Consider the following 22,826-nt stretch of genomic DNA (forward strand, 5'->3'; position numbering starts at 1 on the left):
CTGCTTGCTTCTGCTCAGTCCGGGTGCCCAATGCAAACTGAGGGAATTTGTAGGCTGCTTCATTCTGGCTTTTGCAGAAGTGTCTCTCACCAAGGGCACTGAGCTGAACCTGCGGATGGAACTTAGTTTTATGCACAGACTTGGTTGCTCATCAGGGTAGGGGGGCTCGGGGAAGTGAGGAGAGATGGGGAAGGGGCTGTTGTGAAATGTCTTATTCAAATGCAGCCCTGGTATTTTGCTTTGGCATAGAAAAGTGCCAAAAACCCCAAATGGGACTACAAGTGCATGCACATGTGTGCATGTGTGATTATTTTTTTCTCCATGATTGGAAACAAGCAGCAAAGCCTATAGTAACCCTGCGTGCCATCTCCTATAAATATCCTACTGAGTGCAATTAGTATTATAAGGTCTCCTTTTGTCTGAATTGTGAAAAATATGTGTGTATGTGTCTGTATATAAGAAGGACAGACACATGTTGTTTTTGTCTTAGGTTGCAGCCTTTTTTTGTTCATTTTCAAAATTGTCCCTTTGCCAAGCTACCTTTCAGGCTACCTTTGGGTTGGCAGTGGGCGGCTGCAGAATCTGCTGTGCCAGAACTGCACTGGGCCAACTTTTAAGCTGATGTCTTAGCTTTGAACTCGGCAAACAATCAAAATGATTTTTTTCTTGATCTTAAACTTCTTCTCTATATTAAATTTCTTAACTGCAGTTCTTAGCATAGTGACACAGACCCATCCACCTTTTGGTTCTTTTGCTGACCTGTATGTGTGGGTAGTTTGTGGTCTCACTTCATGAGAAGGTCCTGAACAAGCCTCTAATGAGTCACAGTTTTCTGCTCAGGATGACACTGTGTCCTGTATTTGCCTCTCTCTTTGCATTATTAGCATTTTTTTTAACCTCAAGCCTGCTATAGCATTTCTGCCTCTTTTAATCTAGTGGGTTTTAAGCCTTTCGGATACGGCTATGACTGTCCACCTTTCATTATATGAACTCTTGCCTGCCCCAGAGCAAATCCCCCACCGAAGGCTTGCTGTGCCCTGGGGCTTGGAGCCATATTGGCTTTTGCAGTTTGTGGCACTGTGAATCTTTGTCTGTGCTCCTGCCCACTTCTTGCTTTTCCATAAGAAACTAAGCTAAGGCAGATCACGCTGATCATCTGTCATCTTGCCTCCCTTCCTCTTCCCCCAGTAATATCTGAACCAGCTGACCAACTCCAAGCATCTGGCAGAGGAGAAGAGCTCTTAAATCTGAGAACTTGGTAAAAATAAGTGTTGGAAGAAACTGCTGAGGCTTGTCGTTAGGGGAAGATGACTGTGTGGAAGTGACGTCTATTAGATGGCCAGGAGTTCACAGAAGGACCCCCCCTTAAGTATTTCCTACAGAAGAAACATCTTTCTGAGCAAGTTCTCATCTTGCTGGATACCAGGGAAACCAGCCCTGGGAAAATGATCTATAGGAGAGTGGCTTTCTCTGATCTGCTTCTTGCAAACCAGCCTCTTAGCAGAGGGGTTACCCTCTGGTGCCCTGGGCATGTCAGGCTGTTCCCCTCCCGGGTGGCCTTTTGGGATTTGCCCGGTGAGGGTTTGGAGGAAAGGCTTGGTCCTCTTCCGCCCTCCGTTGTTTCTGACGTCTTCTTGTAGAGCTTGACGTGTAGAAAGCCGCTTGGACGAGGACAAGGCTCAATGTCACAGTTCCTGCGTTTCCGAGCCCAGCAGCACTGGTTTCGGCATCTTTGCACGCTGGGCCTCATGGCAAGCAGCACCCTCTGGATTTGTGCCAAAACTTGCCCTGCGAATGCAGTTGCGAGGTGGGAGCTTGAGCCCTCCTTGGTTTTCTTTAGCCCAGGTTTGAATTCCCCCCCGGTCCTCGATCCTGCTCTGGTTGCGCCAAGCTAGCAACCAAAGGGTTAAAGGAGTTTGGGGGGGACGAGGGGGTGGAGATGAGGTATTTCAGCTGCTCATTACTCACTGCCAACTTTCCCCAAAATCATATTAATTTCACGCTGTCACGCAGGACTGCGCTGTCTCCCTCGTCAGCACCCGAGAGGGTGGCGTGGCGAGAGCGGGGGGAGGCGCGCGGCTCCCCTCGGCACCACGGCTGGGCTTTGGAGAGCCCGCTGGTAGCCTCGTTCGTCACCGCGCCGCTGGCCCGGCGTGCCCAGGTCCGGGCTGCCCGCCTCACGCTGTGCTGGTGGGGGACCTGGGGACCCGGGCTGGGGCGGAGGGGTGCTTCTCCACGCGCTGCCTCCCGGTGATCGTTTTCCACCCCGCTGCTTGTGCAGAAACCCCATGAAATTAGGTCCGCTCTAGCAGCACGAGCGGACGCTGTTTTAAAAGTTGGTGTTTAAACTGGTTGCCTGCCTCCCCCTTTTTAGCAGAAGCAGGTGCAGTCTGTCTCTGCCTTCAGCGGCCGCTTCCCTCACGGCCGTTGCCTCCTCTCTCGTTTCTTCCGCTCTTTGCAGCATCTTCGGCCGCTTGCTTACTGTGTCTGTCGGAGCCGTGGCCTCCGCAGGGACATCTTTTTTTTTTTTTTTTTTTTAACTTTTTGTAGGTTGAGGGTGAAAGAACTGTCTCCTCTCCTTTTCTCCTGCTGCATTACCTACAGCTGCAGTTCTTCCAGTACTTGGCAAAACGCAGCCCCTTTGGAGGAGTGGCAGCAGCTCGGTGTGCCCTGCGTTTGCACAGCGGAGAAGGAAGATGGCACGTCAGAGGGAAGAGCCCTCTCAGCGTTGGTCAGTGTTAGTCTACCCTCAGTAGAGAGCTGGTGGGCCTTGCTATTGAAGGCTGAAAAGCTTTGTAATAAACTTTGGGAAGGGGGTTACTTCCTTCCTCCAGAGGCAGGTACCCTTGAGGTCTGGGGCTCTAGAGCCTGCAGAGCCCTGGTAGTGGACGATGGTGTCGGCGAAGCCTGTGCCACGGGCAGCATCAACCTCCGCTCCCCGCGGCTCGGAGCGCAGCAGCGTCCTGTGGCCCCAAGCGATGTTTGGGGGAATAATGCGGTTTTACGTGCGGTTTGAAGACCGCTCTGAGCTGGCTTCCCTTGGTGAACCCCCTTTTCTTTCTTTGCTGTTTGCTGTCATATTTGCCTCTCTCTCTGCCCACAATAACTTTTAACCCCCAGGTAGGTGGGGGGTTGGAGGAGAGTGGGTTCCTACAAGTATCATAAAGCCAAACAATTGGCTGGAAGATAAGAATGCAGCTTTGTGTTTCCAGGGTGCCAAGTACTAAGCCTGATTAGTGCTCACACTTATTAAACGTCCCTGAATCCATAAATATATTTTATTAGTCACCTCTGAGCATCAAACTAGTGCTTTCTTGACTCCCATTGTTTTCAAAGTCCTTTCTCCCTTGAAAAGGCCATCCACTAACGCGCGCATTGAGAGCAGGATCTTTCTACGTAGCCACATCCCTCGGTGACGTTGGCATCTCTGTGGTGCAGTGTATTTCCCCACCCATGCGTTGACCTCGTGAGAAGGGATAGCTTGCAGGACAGCTGTCTGAACTACCTTTTTACGAGGCTAAAGCACCACACATAGCAGCTAGCTGTCATCAGGCTCGTTGTATGTGACCAATCTGCAGTGACAATTCTTAGCATCGACTTTTACCCTTTCCTGCATCAGGGATCCTGGTCTCTCCTGCGTGCCGCCGCTTGTTGCGTGTCCCACTGTTTAGAGGCAACAAGGATGTGCCTTCAGTTCTTCTGCAGACGTCAGGCATCTGCTGGAGAAATGGTTTTTTTTCCAGCACTCCATTGGAATAGTCAAGCCTGTTTCCATCTGACTGGCTGCTAGTAAGTCTCATCATGAAGCTGTGCCTTGCTTTCCCTCTGGGTGATACGAAAGGGATGTTTGCCACTTTGTGCTCGTGGGGTTTGTGTATGCAGAGGAGTCCCTCGGAAATGTTAAATACTAAAGTGGTGGTAGGCACAGTATTTAAGATTACATTTTCAAATGTTTTTATCCCTTCTGGAGGAAAAGCGATCTATGATCATGCTGTTGGTATCCTCTGCCTGGCAGCAAAAGGAGCTACAGTATTAAGTTGCTATGAATTTTAGGCAAAGAGATGGTCAAGTAAGAGAGGCCAAACTTAGTATCCCCCAGCACAGGGATGGCTTCAGGATATATGCAGTTCTTAGTAGAAGAATCCACTTGGCAGCCAGCTAGAAACTTAGATTTGATACGAGAAACGAGTGGCAGCTGAATTGATTCGAGGAACAAGCGGCAGCTCCTAATGTTCCAGATTGTCCCAAAAAGAATTTGCATCTTTTTAAATCAGAAGCTCTTTGCATTTAGCTCGTCATCTGTCAGGTGGATTTAGCATCTAGCATGCTTCGGGGACATCATCAACGGAAGATATAGACACTTTATGCTTTACGCATGTCCCGGTTTACAGCTGACATTGGAGCGCAGACTTGGTCATTGGGGCAGAAATAAGCAGGAGAGATATTGCTTCTGGGATCTCTGTGGGTTTGGTTCTGGTCCAACCCACAGAGTAGCAGGCATTCAGAAGTGGCCAAGCCATGGTGGTGGTGGTCCAGAGTCCTACTGCTTAGTATTGGTGCAAGAGTCTAAAGAAAGCTTGTAACTTAGCAAGTGCGTCTATTCAAGCTGAACATGTCTTCTTGGGGAGTCATTGCTTGTTCTCATCTCAACCAGGCCCTCAACTCCAGCATGTAACCACAGCTTGTGTACCAGCTCAGGTGGCAATACCTATTTGTTCTGCCGCTAAAAGTTAGGATCTTCAGTGGAAAATCACTGAGGGGGAAGCGTCACAGCACATTCCCCAGACAGAGAAACGAGCTCCCTGCTCTGCCTTTAACTCTCTGCAAGGTGGGGGTGAAATTTTCCCTGTGTTGCCAATGTGGAAAGTCATTCCCCTCCCCTGCTTTGAAATAGCATCGATACGAACGTGCTCCAGGTACAGCGTGATCTGTCTCAGCCTGTGCTAGAAGTGGCTGCATTTCACCGGGGTGGATCGAGCTCCGTCACGCTGGCGATGTGTGGTGTGGCTAGGGCCTGCCCAGGCAGCCAGGAAACAAAAGTGTGTCATTGCCCTTGGTTTTTCCTCTGGGCGTCCATGTGTGCATTGCAGCTCTTGCAGGTTAGCTGGTGCGTGCGTGGCCGGCAGACTGAGAAGAACGTGGTTCCCCTTCCTCTCCGGTAGCCCCTTCTTTGTATCTCGTGTTCACGTTCTCATTAAGCCCACGATAGTGAAGCTGTTTTGGTGGCATCTGTCAGCAAGGTACAAGCGTCTGCTCTTGCCTGCAGTCGATGCTGACCACCCATGGCGTTGTGCTGAGCGTTTCTGCAGGCTTGGGGTTTTTTTGTGGAGGGAGCAGCAGCAGGAAGGGGAGGATGAAGAGGGCTTAAACCTAAACGCGCCGGTCCTCGGTTCAGCGTTTGGAGCTGTCTTTGAACCGTTCTTCCAAGCTCTGGCCTCGTTTGCATTTTTCTGACTCCCGCCGGAGACCAGAGCTGTAAAACGCTCAGGCTGTGTGTTTTCGTTGGGTGGTTTAATTTATTTTATTTAAGAGGCTTCGAGCTGGGAGGGGGCCGGGCCGGAGGAGAGGGATGGGGAAGCAGCGAAGCAGGTACTTAGCCTTGTCAAAGTCCATTTATTAAATTAGCGAGGTTACGGCGGCAGGGTTCGCGGCTGCCGTGGTTTGCCAGGCTCTGCCTCTCGCCACGCGCCAACACGGCGAGACCCCGGCGAGAAAGGCGCGTGCGCCCCTGCCTCGCTGGTTCCTGCCTCCGTGCCCTCGAAGGCTGTCCCGAGACATCTTCTGCTGTTAATGGCCAAGGAAAGAGTAAAACTTCTCCTTCCTGTTTTCGTTGCCTAAAAACTTAAGCCCTGTGAAGGAGCAGGCGTTTTGGGTTTATGCCTGCCTACTCGGTGCAGCAGATGGGAAGCACGTGGGAGCCCTGCTGCGGGTGCCTGCGTAGAGGAAGCGAATTTGGTGGCCCGACTTAGGCCACCGTTTCCTGAGGAATCTCCTCCTGAACGTGCGGTTCCTGGACTCCTTTCTCAGGCTGCTGTTTTCGCTTCCACGTTGCAGTGTGTTAGGAGTGTGAGCAGGCAGCTCTGCTGGCGGGTGGAAACTCGTGCAGCTGGGGTGACGCGGCCGCTCGCCCTGTCCATCCGTCGCAGCGGGATCTCCCTCTCTGCAAGCAGTGTAAAATCTACATAAATCCTGCTTATATCCACCTCCCGCAACGCCTGTCTTCAGAAGAGTGTTGATGAGACTGGAGTTCGCCAGCGTAACTAGGCATGGAGATACGTGGTCCGGCTTCTTCAGTTGAGTTGCGCTCTTCCAGCCAAAACTGGGATTCTGCTGGGCTGGTGGAGGTCACGTTCACTTGGAGTCTTGGCCCTGACGACCTCTGTGTTTAATGAGCTGGGCAGTGTTTCCTGGAACCAGTTGTTGCCCTAGAGGTAGAGGTGTGAGGCAGAGGCGATGTGCCTACAGTCGTGTGGGAAGTCAGTGGCAGAGCCTGGCACCGTGTTTCGTGCTCAACTCCACCTTCATTAGCATCTGCTGTCTACCTTAGGCCTTTCTCTAGGCCTGCTTGGGCTGCAGTCGTGCGTGCCTTTGGGTGTTATCCACATCAGAACCTGCTTAAAGGACCTTTTAGCGATGTTAAGCTGTGACACGGCATGCAAATAATGGGAGTATTTGGGTTGTTGCCTCTCTTAGACCGGTGTTTTAATTGGTTACTTGGGCTGGGTTATATTCTCTCTTTATACGGAACCATTCTAATTGCAACTCTTGACTTGGCCAATGAGCTTGATGAGCCCTTGCTGCCCCAATAACGTTCTTCTGTTTTTACAAGGCTGAGACATAGATAAGGAAGTAAATTTAAACAAACAAAAAATTACTTCCATTGCAGTTTTCCTTGCCCGGAAAGTTCTGCAGTCCTGGATCAGCCTGGGTTGTCTGACTTCCTTTCTAGACTCTGCCGCTCCTTTTCCTGGCTGCCTTGGAACAAATCCTCTCGTATCCAGATGTTGCAAGCTTTCCCAGACCTGTTGGTGAAAAATGACAATTCCTTTTTTTTGTAGAAATACAATCAAAACATTGTCTTTGAATCCCATACTTGCTCAAATAATGTTTGCACCATGTGGCTGCTCCTGCTCCTTCCCTTCTGTCTTCTGAGTTTTTCAAGTGACCTGTAAGGATGTGCCCCACTGAACAAAATAACCTCTGAGGTTTAGCAGGTGTTGTAGTTGTTGCAGGTTAGGAAAGAGCAACCAAGTGGCAGAGCAACCTGTGTTGCCATAACCCTAGAACGGACTTGGGTAACGGCTACACCTTGATTTTTGAGGGCAAGCTGGAGGGGTCAGGACCGTTATCAGAGTAAATACAATACCTTAAAAATATTCCTACATATGTAACAGAGTGCTTCTAAGTTGCATCCAGCAATGATAAAATCTAAATTTTTGCTGTTGGTTGTTTTGCTGGAGCGGACAGCATTGGACGGTCAAAGTGCAATCATGTGGGAAGTTTCAGCCTGCCAGCTGTAGGGAGGGGAAAGCGTTGAGCCCTACCTGATGATTAGATATGTGCCTATTTTTAATGCTTTGTCTCACTCTGATCTGTCAAAGACTTATGGTGTCGTTAGAGTAGACTCTTTAGAGACAATTCTGTGCTAGGGAGATCTCACGATTCTTATTGTTTTTGAGTAACCAGAACAGAAGCCCTTCACTTGAGCATCCAAGTTCTTAATGCATTTGCATGCATTTGATCTTCCCTACATGTTTCTCTGTTCTCCTGATGAAAATAATTAATCTGGTTATTTTTTTTAAGTCGCTCTGCAGCTTTACTGAGACAAGACTTAAATAAGGATTCTCTTTAAAGCAGAGCTATGTTAAAATAGCTGTCTGCCTATAAATATCTCATTGCTTCTATATTTATTCTCCTTCAGCTTAGTGCAGGAGGTTCTACAGTTGAATCTGATTTTCCTTTTTTTTTTTTTTTTTTTTTTGGACTACTGGTACAGTCATTTCAGCCTCATATTTTAACTGCGAAGCTGCTTTTTCGGAAGTATACACAAGGTACCCCTTTGAGGGCCCATGAGGCATGACTGAATCTCCATTCTGTGTTTACTGCTCTGCTAGTTGTTTGAATTTCCTCTTCTGTCTTTGCAGCTAGCTGACTCATAAGAATCATAGGGAAGAGTAGATTTGTACTGGGCCCTCCTGTGAATACTATTTTTAGCATAACTTATTTTTGACCATAGCTGCACTCTGATCAGGATTTTCAAAAGAGCCCAGGAGAGATAAATCCCCAAATCTCAATGCTGTTCAAGCTGTGGGTTCCTTTGAAATCCTGACCTGCTGGTGATTACTGCGGTGACTTGGTAACTCCTAAGCCCTGGTCCTGCAAGGTGCTGCATACAGGGAGAATTATGGCTTAGGACCACAAGCTCTGTGAAACGCTTTGCAAGTGTGGAGGCTCTCACTGACATCCATGCAAGGATTTGCCTGGTGGAGATTTCGTGGGGTTTGAGGTATAAGGGTCACAACTCTGTTCGCTTGTACATCTCAGTGAGAATGAGCATGGGAGCTGCAGATCAGAGTTTGACCTGACAGACATTTGTAGTTTGGCCTGATTGATAGGTGTTTGCTCCTGCAGTAGTCCTTAGAGGTTGGTGTGATATCAGGATGGGAAAGCTCAAGACAAGTCCTCTCCTGGTTGTCCTGATAGAGATGGTCTTCTCTTGCAAGGAAAATCTCTTCTGTATTGGTTTCGACTATGCCTGAATATCTTTTCTTTTCTCTAGAAAGAAAAATTTACTGTAGCCTCAAAGAGAAAGCAGTCAGTTAGGTGAAATCACAGAATTTGAGAGTAGCCAAGAAGGCAGAGCGCCGGCTTTGAAAAACAGTTACCACGAACAAAACTGGTGGATTAGCTCTTTTCCGCATAATCAGCTCCAGCCCTAGCCCTTTGGTTATAAATTGTGTATATACAGAATAAATTGTGTGATATACAGTCTTCCCCCAAAATTGTTACTGTTAGGATAGGTGTGTGTTAGTGGCTCTACCAGATGGGGACCCTTGGTGACATCTTTTGAAACAAAAATTTTTTTTTGCCCAAGTGCAAATAGCAGAGTCTGTGCAGTAGTTGAAATGCAGTGGCACAGGAAGGGTCTTACGGCGACAAGGCTTGGGTACTGAGCGAGTTCGCCTTTTTGTAAGATGGCAAAAGTGGATAAGAGCAACAAATCTAAATAAAATTAGAGGGAGATTTTCAACCTCTCTGCTGGGTTTGAATGACGGCTTCTGTCACAGATGTGCAATACCTGTTATTTTTAAGTCTAAGTCACCCACTCACACATTTTCAGACCACTAGACAGCTTTGAATCCTCAGTTTTCTTGCAGAGTTCAATTTAAGTCCAACGGTAGCATTTAAACCAGCGGCTTCCTAAAGCTTATGAAGTTGCCTGTGCCAGCTGTGCACCTTTCACCGTGTCCTTCCTCAGGGTCTGTGCCGTGGGAGCTGCCTGAGGTGGCTTTGAAATTTTGAGCCTCGAGATGTAAGGTTTCAGAACAAAATCTTATCACGCTTAACTAAATAATGAATCGCTGGAGTCTTTAAAGCATGAAAATAAATGCGGCTAATAAGCAGGTATCGTCTCAGGGAGTTGTAAGCATGCTCAGTAAGTCCTGAGTGCTTTTCTTTGATCTTGCCAACTCTAAAATAGATGTATAACAATAGGTAGATTAAAAAAACTCCCCACTGTATGTTTCACCCCATGGCACATGCTGCTCCAGCAGCAGGGATGAGGAAACAAAGGTAGGACAGATGTTAATCTGGTTGTGCAACACACTGTGGGATGCGCTCAGCTATTAAGGCGAGGAGCTCAGAAGGAAGGGACCTGCAGAAGAGATCTAGCTTTTAAGTATAACCAGAAGGAAAATAGGAACAAATCGGAGATTGCTGTGTCCAATCCTCTCTTAGAAAGGTGCACAAAGGCAGTGTGCGGGTTTGTCGAGACAGAACAACAGGGTTAGCTAGACGTTTTTATGCACGTCTGTTCCAGAGGCTACAGCCTGGGTGTTAAATTCTCTTGCAGCAAAAGTCTGATTGCTTGAGCTCCACCACCCAGCGCTCCCCACCTTTCTTCTTGCCACGTTGCCCAGTTAAATTATTCTGTGGGAGCCAGCACGGTAGGGCTAAATTACTGTGACAGTTGTACCATAGCAACTGTACCTGTCTGCGGCTGTCGTTCTCCTCCAGCTGCAGCTGAGAAGCTGTTGAAAAATAATCGTTATTTGGGAGGAGAGGGGAGACTAGGGGAGGCAAAGGGAGACTATAAGACAATGCAGACCTCCTTCCATGAGCACTGCAAATCTGTACGGACCGTGGAAGGGAAATACCCCTTTTAACACTAGCCTTAAAGAAAATCTCTTTAAGGAATTGAATCTCTTGCGCAACGTTAAACCGTACAAAGCAGGATTAAATGAACCCAAATGAGGAAACCAAACCTGGTTCTAGCACCTGTTTAAAAATGAGTTAAGTGGAGAGATATTAAAATTCTAAAACCTGCCACTATGCTGCTGATGAAGGATTTAAAAATAATAATTACTGGGTTTTTTTTCTTTTTGCTTGGTTTTCAGAATTGGTTTCTTTCTGTTTAGCATGCAGCCTAATTGCGTAATTACACGATAGACTGGAGTAGAATTTAGTGCATGTAATACCAGTTATAAAGAAGAGCCCTAATTATGTATATCTTCTCAGGTAAATAATACATCAGGGGCATGGAGTGGCCTAATTACTGTTCTGAAAACCTGCCTAATGACTAATTTACTTGGAATTTCAGAAAGCTTTTGATAAGGTCCCTTATAAGCAACTGTTAAGGATAATAAATTGAGAAGGGGTAAAATGTTTTGCTACATTTTTAACAAGCGCTTTAAGCAATGGGAAACAGGCGTTGAATTCCTGTCTTGTGTCTTGAGAAGGGGGAAAGTCCTGTGGTTACATGTTGGTCGGGGGCCAAGGCAATTGCAGTTCTGATTTTGCTTTACCGTGAGCTCCAAGGGAGGCTGCTGCTGAATGAGCCTGCTCCGGAAAAATGGTCTTAATACTTCTTGAGCATGAGTGGGTAAATTCATAACACCCTGGAAAAAGCACATCTATGACCATATAATCTGTGACATTGGAATATTTATAGTGTTGAGTATCTAAACATCTTTTGAAGATCTGGGCCAAAATTCAGGAGGAATCCAGAAAAAACTGAACTCTGTTTAGTTTCCGCTACTCAAAGCAAAAGGGGTTCAGAGATGGGGAGCAAGGGCGATCTAAGGATGGACCAGCTTTCCCAGAGGCTGAGACTAAGTGGGCCCCAGGCTGTTTTTACATCGATCCTGTGAGCTCCCTGTGCATCCTGGAGCCGTGAGCAGCGTGCCGTGCTTGGGAGCAGCTGCTGCATTTCGTGGAGCATAGAGCTAAAGAATCTGGATTAAAGAATCCAGAGAGTGTGGGAAGGCATATCAGAAAGGCACCGCAATGAAACTTAAATCAACAGCGCAAACAAACGAGTCAACTGGTGGTCGCAAGCGAGAAGAGAGCGCAGAGCTGACAAGGAAAGGGAAAGCAAGAGACATCAACTCATTAACAGGAGCATTAAGAGAAAGAAGGTTTGACGTGACATCCCGAAAACAGGGATGACAGATCCAAAGACTTGCAGCTGGAAGAGGAAGAGAGAGAGGAGAGTCCTGGCAAAGCTTGTGACAGTGGTATCCTGAACCAGGGGAAGGTGAAGATGGGAATGAAAGAAGGATGGGTTTGGTCAGGTGTATCGAACAGGAGAGGTGAGCGTTCCCAGGTGGCAGGTTCTGGGTGCTGCGAGGCAGCGAAGCAAGGAGTGGGATGAGGGAGACATGACCAGCAAGGCTGAGCAGATGTGCTAAGCCCTCCCAGGGCCAAAGAGGCGAATTTGGAAGCGTGCCGTTGGGATGGAGATGGAGACGCAGGAGCGTGGCGTTGCAAACTCCTCTCCCACCGCGCAGCACCCCAGCCCCTGCTGTTCTGCCGGGTTGATTTTTGCATGTATTTGTTGGCAAAGTGTTGTTTTATTTTGCCACCTGGAGGCAGGTCTGACTGGCTAGGTGCCTGCCTCTTCCCCCCCCCCCCTTTTTTTTTTTTCTTAAAAAAAAAAAAACACTCTATTTGCAAGCCCCTGTAGCATGCATAGCCCAAAGAATTACCCTTGTTACTATGTCTTGGGCTGTCCTTTGTGCACCGCTCTGCCCCACTGCCTCTTGACATCTCCCCAGGCCGGGAAACCCTTCGGAGTGCTGTTTATTCCTTCCCGTGGTGTTTGGGAAGCAGGTGGGAAGGAACTGTGCGAAAGCAGTCTTGGTTTTTGGCAGCTCTGGCTAGCTTCCAGCCTCTGCCCCCTCCCTCTGCTATCTCGCAGGTTTGCTTTGGGTTTTTTTATGTCTCCCCCCCCCCCCCTTGGAGAAACTGCAAAAGCATGTTTCTTACTGGAGGAGCCAAAGCGAGAGAGTGGAAGGAGGGAGTGAGTGTTTGCAGAGGGGAGCGAGAGGGGGAATTAGCGTGAAAGGGTCCTCTGCTGAGCTGCGGAGAGGGAGCCACGGCAGAGATAAAGTGAGAGGGTCCTTTGTGCCTCGCCGGCGACATGCTAATTGGCTTTTCCTTCCTAGCAAACTTTGCAAATGATGCTCTTTAAGTCGTCGGTAAGATAAACAGTTGCTGTGGCAGGTGTGCCGAAAGCGCCGTCTGGATGTAATTAGGCATGTTCGCGAGAGAGCACCCGGAGAAATCGAACGGTGCCATTCGTTCCGGGCACGTCCCAGAGGGCTCTTAGCGCTCCTTCCCTCCCCTGCCGCCGGCGATGCTGCTTTTGGAAATCGTTGGCCTTTTTCAGCCAGATTTGGGGAGTGGAAATCTGGCTGGTGTTAATTTGAAAATAAAGCCCAAGAAAAGGAGAAAGATATTATTTGTGCCACAGTGACAGAAAGGTGAAAAATTCCTGTGTACAAACCATCAGAGAAGCTCCGTGTAGGAGCAAGAGGAGAGAGAGAAAGGCCTACTGGAAACTAGATGTTCCCTTCTCCGGGTCCCACCGAGCCTTCACGCCTTTCTCTGGCCCTCGTACTCTCGTCAGAGGAGAGGAGAGGTGTCCTGCTGGCCAAATGCCTGCAAAGCACGGCCGTGCTCATGCCATGAGGTCATCACAAGCTGCTCTCGGTTGCAGAGCCTCCTTCAGCCAGCCACTTCCATGCTGTGCCAAGCTCCTCGGCTAGCTTCTCTTCCTTGCAAAGCGAAATCACCCTCTTATATAACTTACACTTTTTCTGCTGCTTTTGCAGTGGATCTTTTATTTTGTTTCTCGTACCAAAGATGTGCACGTTCACATTGCACCTCCTTTTTTTAATCCAAAATCCCTCTGCTGCCTTCATGGGTTGACTGAAACCTTGCATGACTGCATGGTTTTGTAGGCAACGAGCTTGAAAAATGCGAAAGATGGGGCTTTTGCAAGGTCACCAGCACATGGGAAGCTGAGACTGAAACAGAGCCCAGGAGTCCTCGTTTCACTCCCCAGCATTGCTGCAGGGCGATCAGCTCCCTGGGAGCCTCCGCAGCTGCTCAAGGGCTGCAGTCTCTCTTGGTGTTTGGTCCAGCCTGACTGTCACCCCTGACGGCTGGCATCGATCCCAGAGAACCTTGTGGTTTGAAACAGCCATTCCTGATTTTTGTGGTCTCTTTATGTAGGACTGAATTAAATGGTGCTCTGTATTTAAAGCCCTGTTTCAGAGACAAATCTGTGTCCTGGACAAACTTGGTGTTTCTTTGAGACCCATGACTCTTTCACCTCGCTTCGTTGTCTTATTTTACTGCCCCATTGAGGGTTGTTTTTTTTTTTTAAACTTCCAAGGAATTAGTTACATGTGTTTTTGGGGGCATACAAAGGTATGTACTATGTGTAGGGCAAGATCATGTCATCTTGGGAAGGCAGCTGTCTCTGCCGTTACCTAAAGGGGTAGGTGTGAAATACCTGTACGCAGATAAAAACGCTGGAGGCGTTTGAATCTTCATGATATCATGTGAAGTGAGGGTACGGGCTTGAATACCTCTGAAATCTTGTCACGGAGAGAGTTGATGAAACTCCTAACCCAAGGAGATAGTGCTACTTCATTTGTGTGATGTAGAAAAGGTACCCCGCTGCATCTGTGAGCACAACCCAGGCAGCAGCTTGTGCCTGGACATGCTTAGTGCTGAAAGGGTGAATCCCGGCGATCTGCTTCTGCTGCTTTGTGCAGAGCCAGTGGCTGACGCTGGAGATGTCCCATCCACACTAGCTGTGTTGTGCTTTACTCATCATGTGTGACCACAGTAGGTAGCAGCGGGTGAATCTGACTTTAGGCTTGCTGCATCCTAGTACAGAAGTTTCTGTGCAAGGTGGGATCTGTTTCCTTAGGTCTCCCCTGGAAGAGTGGGTCTTAGTTAGGGACTTCTGTTGCTTTGAAAGGTAGCTGCGTCTGCAGTAGAAAGCGGCAGTTACCCCAGAGGCACTATCTGCCAGTGCTGGAAGTGAAGAACAAGTAGTTACTAAGCGAAAACCCAGTTTTACTGCAGCACCAGATCAAGAGGCCTCCAAACAAAGGTAACGGTGACGGGTAAAAGGGGAGAGGAAGCCTGAAGGACTGAAGGTCTGTGTAATAAAGAGCAAGGAGCGCGCACGCCTTTACCATTTGGTTTTCATAGGGGCTTTGAGGTGGTTTGATCATCCAGCGCATCTCCGGCAGGACTGTCCAGTGTGGACAGAGCAGTAGGTGAGGAGCTACTGCAGGAACTGAAGGATTAGGTTTTTAGGTTGGCTCAAGGTGGGAACAAGGCAGGCAGGGATTTGCTTTTCAGAATTGCTTCAGCCATGCAGCCTGTGCGCCGAGGAACTGCCAGGGCGCTTGAGCAACTGCAGAGACCCTTCAGCCGTCGTCTTTCCCCGTTTTCTCTGCCGGAGGTGGAAGCAGCAGCAGTAATGCACTTTTTTCAGCGTATCAGGAGGCTTTACTCCTTCAGTGCCCACCTGCACATTCATTTATTAATTTTCAGAGGTTACCGAGGAGACGTTATTGATGATGATGATGATGATAATGGTAAGAGGGGAGATAGGTGGCAGATTAATTCCTGAACTCTCTAATAGGATTTAAGCTAACAAGAGAGGAGGGCTTTCTCTCCCTCTCTCTCTCTCTCCCTCCCTCCCCCCTTTCCCTTCCTCTTTTCAGATATTTCCTGTGCTGGGGATAACAACACCAACGAGTGTTAAATTGGCTCTGAATGTCCACCCCTGGCTGTCCACATTCTTGTAACGATTTCATTAGCTTGAATTATCCACGTTATTTTCTTGTAATGGGATTAGCTGTACTGGAGTCAGCTGAAGTCCTGGAGCAGGAGGCGGGGAGGGACCTTCCGCTGGGTATTTCATTAACTCTCTCATGCAGGGGGTGGAACTGACCATGACTCAGCCCAGGGGCAAAACCATTTGGCAGAGTCCTGCATTCCTAAAGGAAGAAGAAAGAAAAAAGGGCCTTTTTTTTTTCTCCCCTATAATCAGCAAATCAGTGCAGAAGCAGAGACTGTCAGGGAAGTAATTTGTTGGGGGAGGGAAGGTCCTATTTGGGGGCTATAGAAAAAAATAAAATTAAGAGGACCATTGCAAAGCGATTGAATAAATTGTGCTAGATTGAAGCGCAGCTGAGGCCTGCTGCTGGAGAAGGTGTGCAGCATGGGAACAGCAGGGAAGGATTTGCATCTTTTTTGGACTCTGTGTTTCCTGCCCAGTGTCGCTGCTGGTGAACACTTTCAAGTGGTGGAGCGTAGAGCAGAGCCCATGTCCCAGTCTGCCTGGCTTTCTTGTTTGAGCTCCCTCCTAGAGCTTCCAGCAGTCACAAAGGGAGGGTATAGGCAGTGGCACATCATTGGGGATGACAGGACAGCCTTTATGACTCCGCAGGAAAGGAGCAGGGAGAGGAGAAGATGGTGGATAGAAAGAGCAACCCATGAGAAGGTTGGCAAGCTACGTGCCAGAGGTTATCATGACCAGGTTTCAATGTGATTATTGTTGGTTTCTTTCTCAAAGGGAGATAAACCAGGGAAGGTTTAGGACTGTTCCCTTCAGTGGGACATCTGTCCCAGTATGTTTGGAGAAATGTAAGGACTTTTTGTTTGTTAATTTTGTGCGAAGTTCTTCTATTCTGGGAATGGACAACACTTGAATTTGCATGGTTTGGAGATGTCTGTTGTGTTCCTCCCTGTGGAGCTTTGCAACCAGAGTCTTTGATCAGTTTGTAGCTAAGGGCATATCAAGATTAAGCAGAAGGAAGGCAACTTTGTGTTTGAGACTTGAAAATAATGATCTGATTTTAGCATTTTCTCATCTTAATGGTCTGAACTACCTACGTAATCGTCTGATCCAGTCTTCAGCGATACTGCTGTAGTACTGAAGACACGATAGGTGCTTGGCAAAGAGAAAAGACCTGTCACAAAGCTGGCAGTTTAAATACTCCTATTTCAGACAGAGAATGGTACGGAGTAGGTAAGAACAGGTAGAGCAGGAAGGGTCAGAAGGTATCTGGCTGGGCTCTTTAGCTCAGCAAGTGTTTGGCTGGTTTTCTTGTGAGCATCTGCAACTTTGGATCTTGAGTTTGGAGTAAAAAATGGTGCAGGCATAGGTTTGGAATGATTTGTGCCTATTTCGTAGCAGTGCTAGATTCCTGTGTTTGGTAGATGGGGGAGGTTTTCCAGCTGGATTAGTGTTCAGCCTGATCTATAGGTGTCTGTCACATGAGAAATAGCGGAGTTATAAAACATGAGCAAACAGGCAGTCACTGCTGACTGGGGCAGCAGAGGCAGTGCGGTGGGAGAGCGGGTCTGGGCCTCAGGAGGGTGGCTGAGGGTAGGAAGAGGCTTGGAAGCAAGGGGCAGAAATTCATACAAGACGTGATGGGAAAAGAAAAGCTCTTTAAAAAAAGAGGTAATGGAGTCAGTGATGGATGACAGTGCTGGCAGTTGCGTGCCTGGCAATACTGAGGTGGAAACCCTGGAAGGAGTTTTGGCAGTGCTGTTAGCAGAACGATGAAGGAAGTTGAGGGAGCTGCAGAGTGTGAACATTGCAGGGACATCTAGGGAAGCAGTCGTGTTGGCAGAGGAAGCGGGTTTCTGGAGAAAACCTGCATTCCGGTACTTTCATACCTCTGCGTCCTTCAGGTTCTTTGTCATGTTGAATGAGGATGCCCAAACACCTTCTAGTAAACAGTCAGGCAAAGCCAAATGAGCAGTATGTTATCTACTAAGCTAGACTGTGCCCTGTGTAACAGCAATATAATGTCCTATAATTAGCAGGCAAAGGACTTGCTTCCCAGCTGGCCTGTGCCAGAAGGATATAATTACAATCCCAAGGAGTGATGTTCCTCTGACCTGCAGCCAGCCAGAGGGTTACATCTTGCAGCGTGGAGGAGAAATGTTCTTCCCTCTGCTTAGCCAGGAAAGTGAGGGGATAACTGCACAACCACTGGAAGAGTTGCCAAAGCAACAGGGAAGTTGTCGATACGCAGGAATGCCGTGTAGGCAGTGCTCAAGCCCCTGTGGCAGTGGTGAGTGCCGGTGGTGGGGAGGGTAATTCCTACGTTCAGCCAGTCTCTCCTGGCTTCCCTGGGCCGATCCTCTAGAGCCAACTGGAAGATCTTCTATTTCTGTTCAGTTCTGGGATCAGTAACTTGTTGGGGAAGGGTTGTGACTGTCTTGATCTATATCCATGTTGACAGTTGTTCAGACAGGGCCAATACAAGTTTTTTTTCCCCTCTCCCATTGTAAACGTGGGTCAGCTGAAAACAAAGGTTCTGGTTTAGGAAATATTTTGCTGCAGTATTTGGTCAGGGCTGTCATCCCTTCTAGCTAGTGGAATGAAAACATGCCAAGCCTGGGACAGCAAGTTCAGGCTTGAGCGCAGATTTTGCCAGCCTGGTTGGCAAGCTGCCTGCGGTGTGCGGGGAATGCAGACAGGCTAAGGCTGGGAAAGCCGAATCCTCCAAACCCACCCCACACTTCTACCTGGGCTCTACTTTCCACCCTAACCCCGCATTTGCTGGCTTCCATTTCACCGCACTTCCAGGGAGTTAATTCTCTCTCCCCGGGTAGCAGCTTTTGCTAAAGTTGAGGAGTGAAATCGCTGTGATTGCAAAGAACTGCCTTTCAGACACCATTTTTCCAGAATACACAGGCAGGAAAGCAGAAAGGCGGTGAACCAGCTGAGCGCACTGCAGGTTGCTGGACGGTTTGCAAACCTGCTGCCTCCGCGGCAAAGTTCTTGCTGTTTGCTTTTGCCTTCTGAACTGCCTGTGCTAATCGCGAGCGGTTCCACGTGGGAGTCATTTACATAAAACATTGTGCATTTGTTTTTGCTGCACACCTTGGCTCCAGGAGCACACGCAAGAGCACTGGTTACCGATGATTTCACAGAGCAGCGCGGTGCAATGTGCCACTAAGTGTCCTGCCAGAAATCCATCTCTGGGCTAGGTTTGTGGGTCTGGCAGGGGCAGGATTCACCCAAAGGGAATTTGCAATCTTATGCAAAGTAAAACTGGGCTAACTGCAAGCAAGTTGGTATCTTAGGAAGGAAAGGACTTTGCTCCTGTGGCCTCCAAGTCCTTCAGCACTTAGGCTGTAGCAAAGCCTTGGCACTGGTGCACAGAGGACCATGGAGCAGTTGGAAAATGTGTTGATGCAGGTGGGTACAAATCCAAGCTGCTGTGCCTGGGCTGAGCTGTCTGGATCAATGCCAGTTTGGGTCTGGAAGCTGTGTAACCATGTTAGCTGCATGTCAGGCACAGCGCCACGTTAACGTGGCCGTACTCCTTTTGCCCTGGAAGGGCTCTGCCTCATATCCAGCAGGCTCAGAGTGCCAGTAAGGCTTACGCCCATCTGTCTCCATCCATACGTGCAAACAGATGCAGAGATTTTCATCATAGCGCTGGAGCTTCACGGTGCACCAGGGCAAGCGACACTGGAGTCACTGACTTGAACTTTCTGCTCCAGGCTGACAGCAAAGCCTCAACCAGGATGCTCTTATGTCCTTGGAGCTCAGTTTCTCCTTAGCACCAAGACTTTGGAGCTCAGGTCCTGGTTGCAAGTATCTCTGTTCAGAAAGAGTCTGTGACCACTGGAGACTCACACTTTCATGCTAATGCCACAGACTTCCTTGCAAGCCGTTGTGCACAGGGAGGGGAGCCGGCACGGCACGGCGCTGTGCTCTGCGTGAGCCGCTCCGACAGCTGGGTGTGACGCCAGCGCTTTCTGATCTCCATCCAATTTGCCACCGAGAGAGGAGAGAGACATCAGTCTCCAAAAGGAAACCCCCCACTCCCGGGGTGGGCGCTGCATTTTCACACTTGTGTTGGCAGGCGGGAGGATTTGCATACATCAGAGCTGCCAGTGCTGCAAGGGGAAGGAGGTGGCAGATATAACGGAGCTGAGTTGCTGGGAGCCCACCCACCTCCCCAGCCGTCCCCGCTTCTGGGGAAGCACACGTTTTAAAGCAGCTCAACTGGAACTTACGGACAAGCTGCAGTCTAGGTGTTCACATACTGGTCTGTGTGAAAACTGCTTTCTTCCCTCCCGTAGTCTTGCTTGCATGTTGCCTGGCTGGTGGGCTACGTCCCTTTCCCATCCACCAGCCCCGCATCCTGTGCAGTTTGCCCTTGGCAGCTGTGGCATGACTCGGTGCACGACTGTTCGGGAGCTCCATGGCTGCGGCCGTGGCATCGATGCAGCCAGCATGGGAGCGAATGCGGTGGCGCCTGGCTTCCCTGCGTAAGACAAACCTCGCGCCGCAGGAGGTAATTGGGTTCCCTCCGCCTCGGCTCCCCGCCTCCCAAATCTGAAGGAAATAATTGGAAAAAAGAAGTGTGAGTCTCTGCCTTGTGCTTGGAGAGGAGAACATTAAAGGCCCGCTCTCGCCACTTCATTCACAGTTCCTTGGTTGGTAATTGCTGTGTTGTGGTTTCTAATTAGCGCCACAGTGGGAGGGAGGGTGTTTTACTCCTCAGCCCCAGTGGGGTCAGCTCTGTCTCTGAGCAGTGTCTGTTACGCCCCTCTGTTTTCCTTACCCTCCCTCTTTGCCTGCTCCTTGTTGAAAGTTGTGCTGTGGTTTCAGCTGACGGTCACGTCTCTCTGGGAGCCCTGGGTGGCTACTGCTGTTCTTGCTTGGGCTCGTGCCTGTCCCTCACCCTTCATCCCCCCAGCCCTCACCTTGAAATGCATGATGCTTCTTGGCCAGTTCTGGTCTGGATTGGGTCCAGATCAGGGCTGCCATGCTCTCTGCACCGTCTTTGGGCACGTCTCCCATTGCAGAGTGACACTGGGTCCTTGGAGCGCCACCCAAGGCATGTGGTGCCCTACTGTGTTCTTGATCCTCGTTCTTCCAGTCACAGGAACAAGGGGTGGCAGGGCTAGGTGCACTGTGATCTGCTCCACCAGCAGAGATCTTTGGCTGATGGTCGCAGTGTGGCAGCTGGTCAGACCAAGCTTTGGTCCTGTCTCTACCTCATAGCATAGATGTAAGCAGAGCGTGTTGTGAAGCTCATCTGCGATGCCCAAGATTCCCAGAAGGGAATTAACGGGGGGGGGTTAACAAACGTGTGACAATTCACTGGAGCTATGGGAGAGTGGTGGTCAGGCAGGGCATTGGGTGGACATGTCTGCCCATAGGAAACAGCGCGAGGTGACGTGTCACATGTCCAGCAGCTACCTCACGCTCAGGCTGCTCTGAGGGACGAGGAGCCTCGTGGCTGCGGCTGACGTTCTTCTCCCATCTCTGTCTTGGCTGATGTGCGTGACCGTGACTTCCCTTCTGGCGCCCTGACCCCCTGTGGTCTGTAACTGCCTTAACTCCTGCTGCATATTGCTGAGGTGTCTTTGTAGAGTTGTCCCATTTGTGCCTCTATTTGCCCATCATGTGAAATCGGGTCTTGGTGTCATGTGAAAGGGAGGTGGTGTTTCAGTGCGTACCAGAGCCAGGTGTTCTCTAATAAATCCTCCCTGGTGCTCTGAGTCCTTTAGCCGCTGTTCTGTTCCTCTCCAGGCAATGTCCATGGCACAGTTCATGTTTTCCATGGTGTGGTAGATCAGCGCAAGGCCTCCCCTGCCCACGCTACCCGCTGTCTGTCTTTTCTAGTTAGGTATTAATCTGTTTGGGACAGGAGCTCGTTATCGATCCTTTTATCCCAGTTAAGGCATCCAAGATCCTACAAGGCTGCAGCAAATGAAAAAAGCCATCTGCAGAGCTCCCATGTCCCCTGTCATCTGTGGCCACCTTGCAGGAGGATCTTTCTGCTGCAGGAAGCCACGCAGCATTCCTGCTGCTCCCAGAGCTGAGTATCCCTGCTTCCCCAGGCTGCTCTGGCTCCACCGCTTGATTTTGTTTGTTTGTTTGCGTAGCGTCATCTCGAAAGGGGCAGGAGGGAGGCAGGGAGAGCGAGGAAGGCTCCGAGGAGGAGACGTGCGGATTCATTTTGAGGCTTCATAATGGTACATTTACACACCACGTTGCCTAAGGAAATTGGGTAGATGAATGCCTGGTCATGTTGCCAGTGCACCAGGTTAACTCCCAGGATTTAGCTTATATCATTTCACGAGAGCATTTATGGCCTTTACTGTGTTTATTCCTGGGTGCTCCTTGGCACTGCCGCATCCCAGGCTGCTTTTGTGTATGTGCGTGTGTGTGCAGATTTTCAAATAAAATAACACATCTATTCAGACCCGGTCTACATTAAATATTTATTGCTTGCAGTTTGTGCATATGCGTTTGATAAATGGCCGTAAGGGGAGGGGAGGAGAAAAGGAAGCTAGAGCTTGGATGCAGGGAAAACATCTCCTTTGTCTGGGAGTTTCTCTGAGGGATTGTATCTGAGAGGGCTTGTGGAGGGGTGGGCTCGACCGTATGAGTTGCGAGCCCTCTCTCAAGCTGAGCTCTCCCTCAGGTTCTGTTTCCAAGTTTTATGGACAAGATCCAGGTCGATGGGCTGGCCGCACGCTTTAGCGTTCAAGTGACAAGTTCATTCTCAGAGGACATGCACAGTGTGATGAGGCATCCCAAAGGCATAGCCTGCCTTTTCAGTGCACCGTGTCCAACACCCGATGTTGCCAGCCCTAACGCACACTCTTCAGCAAAATGGGAACCCCCTTTATTTCCCTGTTCCTGCCTTTCCGTGCTGTTGGCACTCAAAAACTTGTCTGAAAACGTTGCTGGATCTGGGGGTTGTTTCCTCTGGAGCAAGTGCAGGTCTTCGGTCTGATAGGTTCAGCTGTTCTGCTTTATACGCTCAGCAAGCTTAAATACAAACAGTTTTATTCTAGCAAATGACAGAGATCAGATTCCTGGCTACGGAATGAGAAATGTAGTTACCAAAGGAAAAGGGAAAAGTGAGGAAATCCAGCCTGAAAAATCATAGCTAGCATCAGCAGAGCAGAGCGATCATACCGTTGTGAACACGGCACGTAGACCAGGCCCCTGGGGACAGAGGGAGCTGTTTGGGAATGAGCCTGCTCGCAGAGCGATATTCAGGCGCTGGCTCGCATCAGTGCCCTGTGCGCTGCAGCACAGATCTTCAAAGGTACAGACAAGTCTCCCTTAATTACAGTCAGGAGCACCCCTGCGTAGTGTTAACGTCATGCTACAGGAGATGTGTTTTGCCCAGCTGGAGCAGGGTGTGGACATACAGGTTGTGGGTCCTTGGTTTCCGCAGGTTTCCTAGGGGAGGGGAATTACAGCAGTTTAAATGGGGAAGGTTTTTGCTGGGTTAAGG

At 49.3% G+C, this 22,826-nt stretch overlaps 1 protein-coding gene across 1 annotated transcript in view; it reads left to right on the forward strand.

Moving 5' to 3' along the window:
- The window catches only part of RBM19 (RNA binding motif protein 19), a 92,344-nt gene that overhangs the window by 33,165 nt on the left and 36,353 nt on the right, over positions 1-22,826 (forward strand). The gene's annotated exons all lie outside the window — the stretch shown is intronic.

The sequence above is a fragment of the Struthio camelus genome, chromosome 17 (genome assembly GCF_040807025.1).
Source record: "Struthio camelus isolate bStrCam1 chromosome 17, bStrCam1.hap1, whole genome shotgun sequence".
Lineage (NCBI taxonomy): Eukaryota > Metazoa > Chordata > Aves > Struthioniformes > Struthionidae > Struthio > Struthio camelus.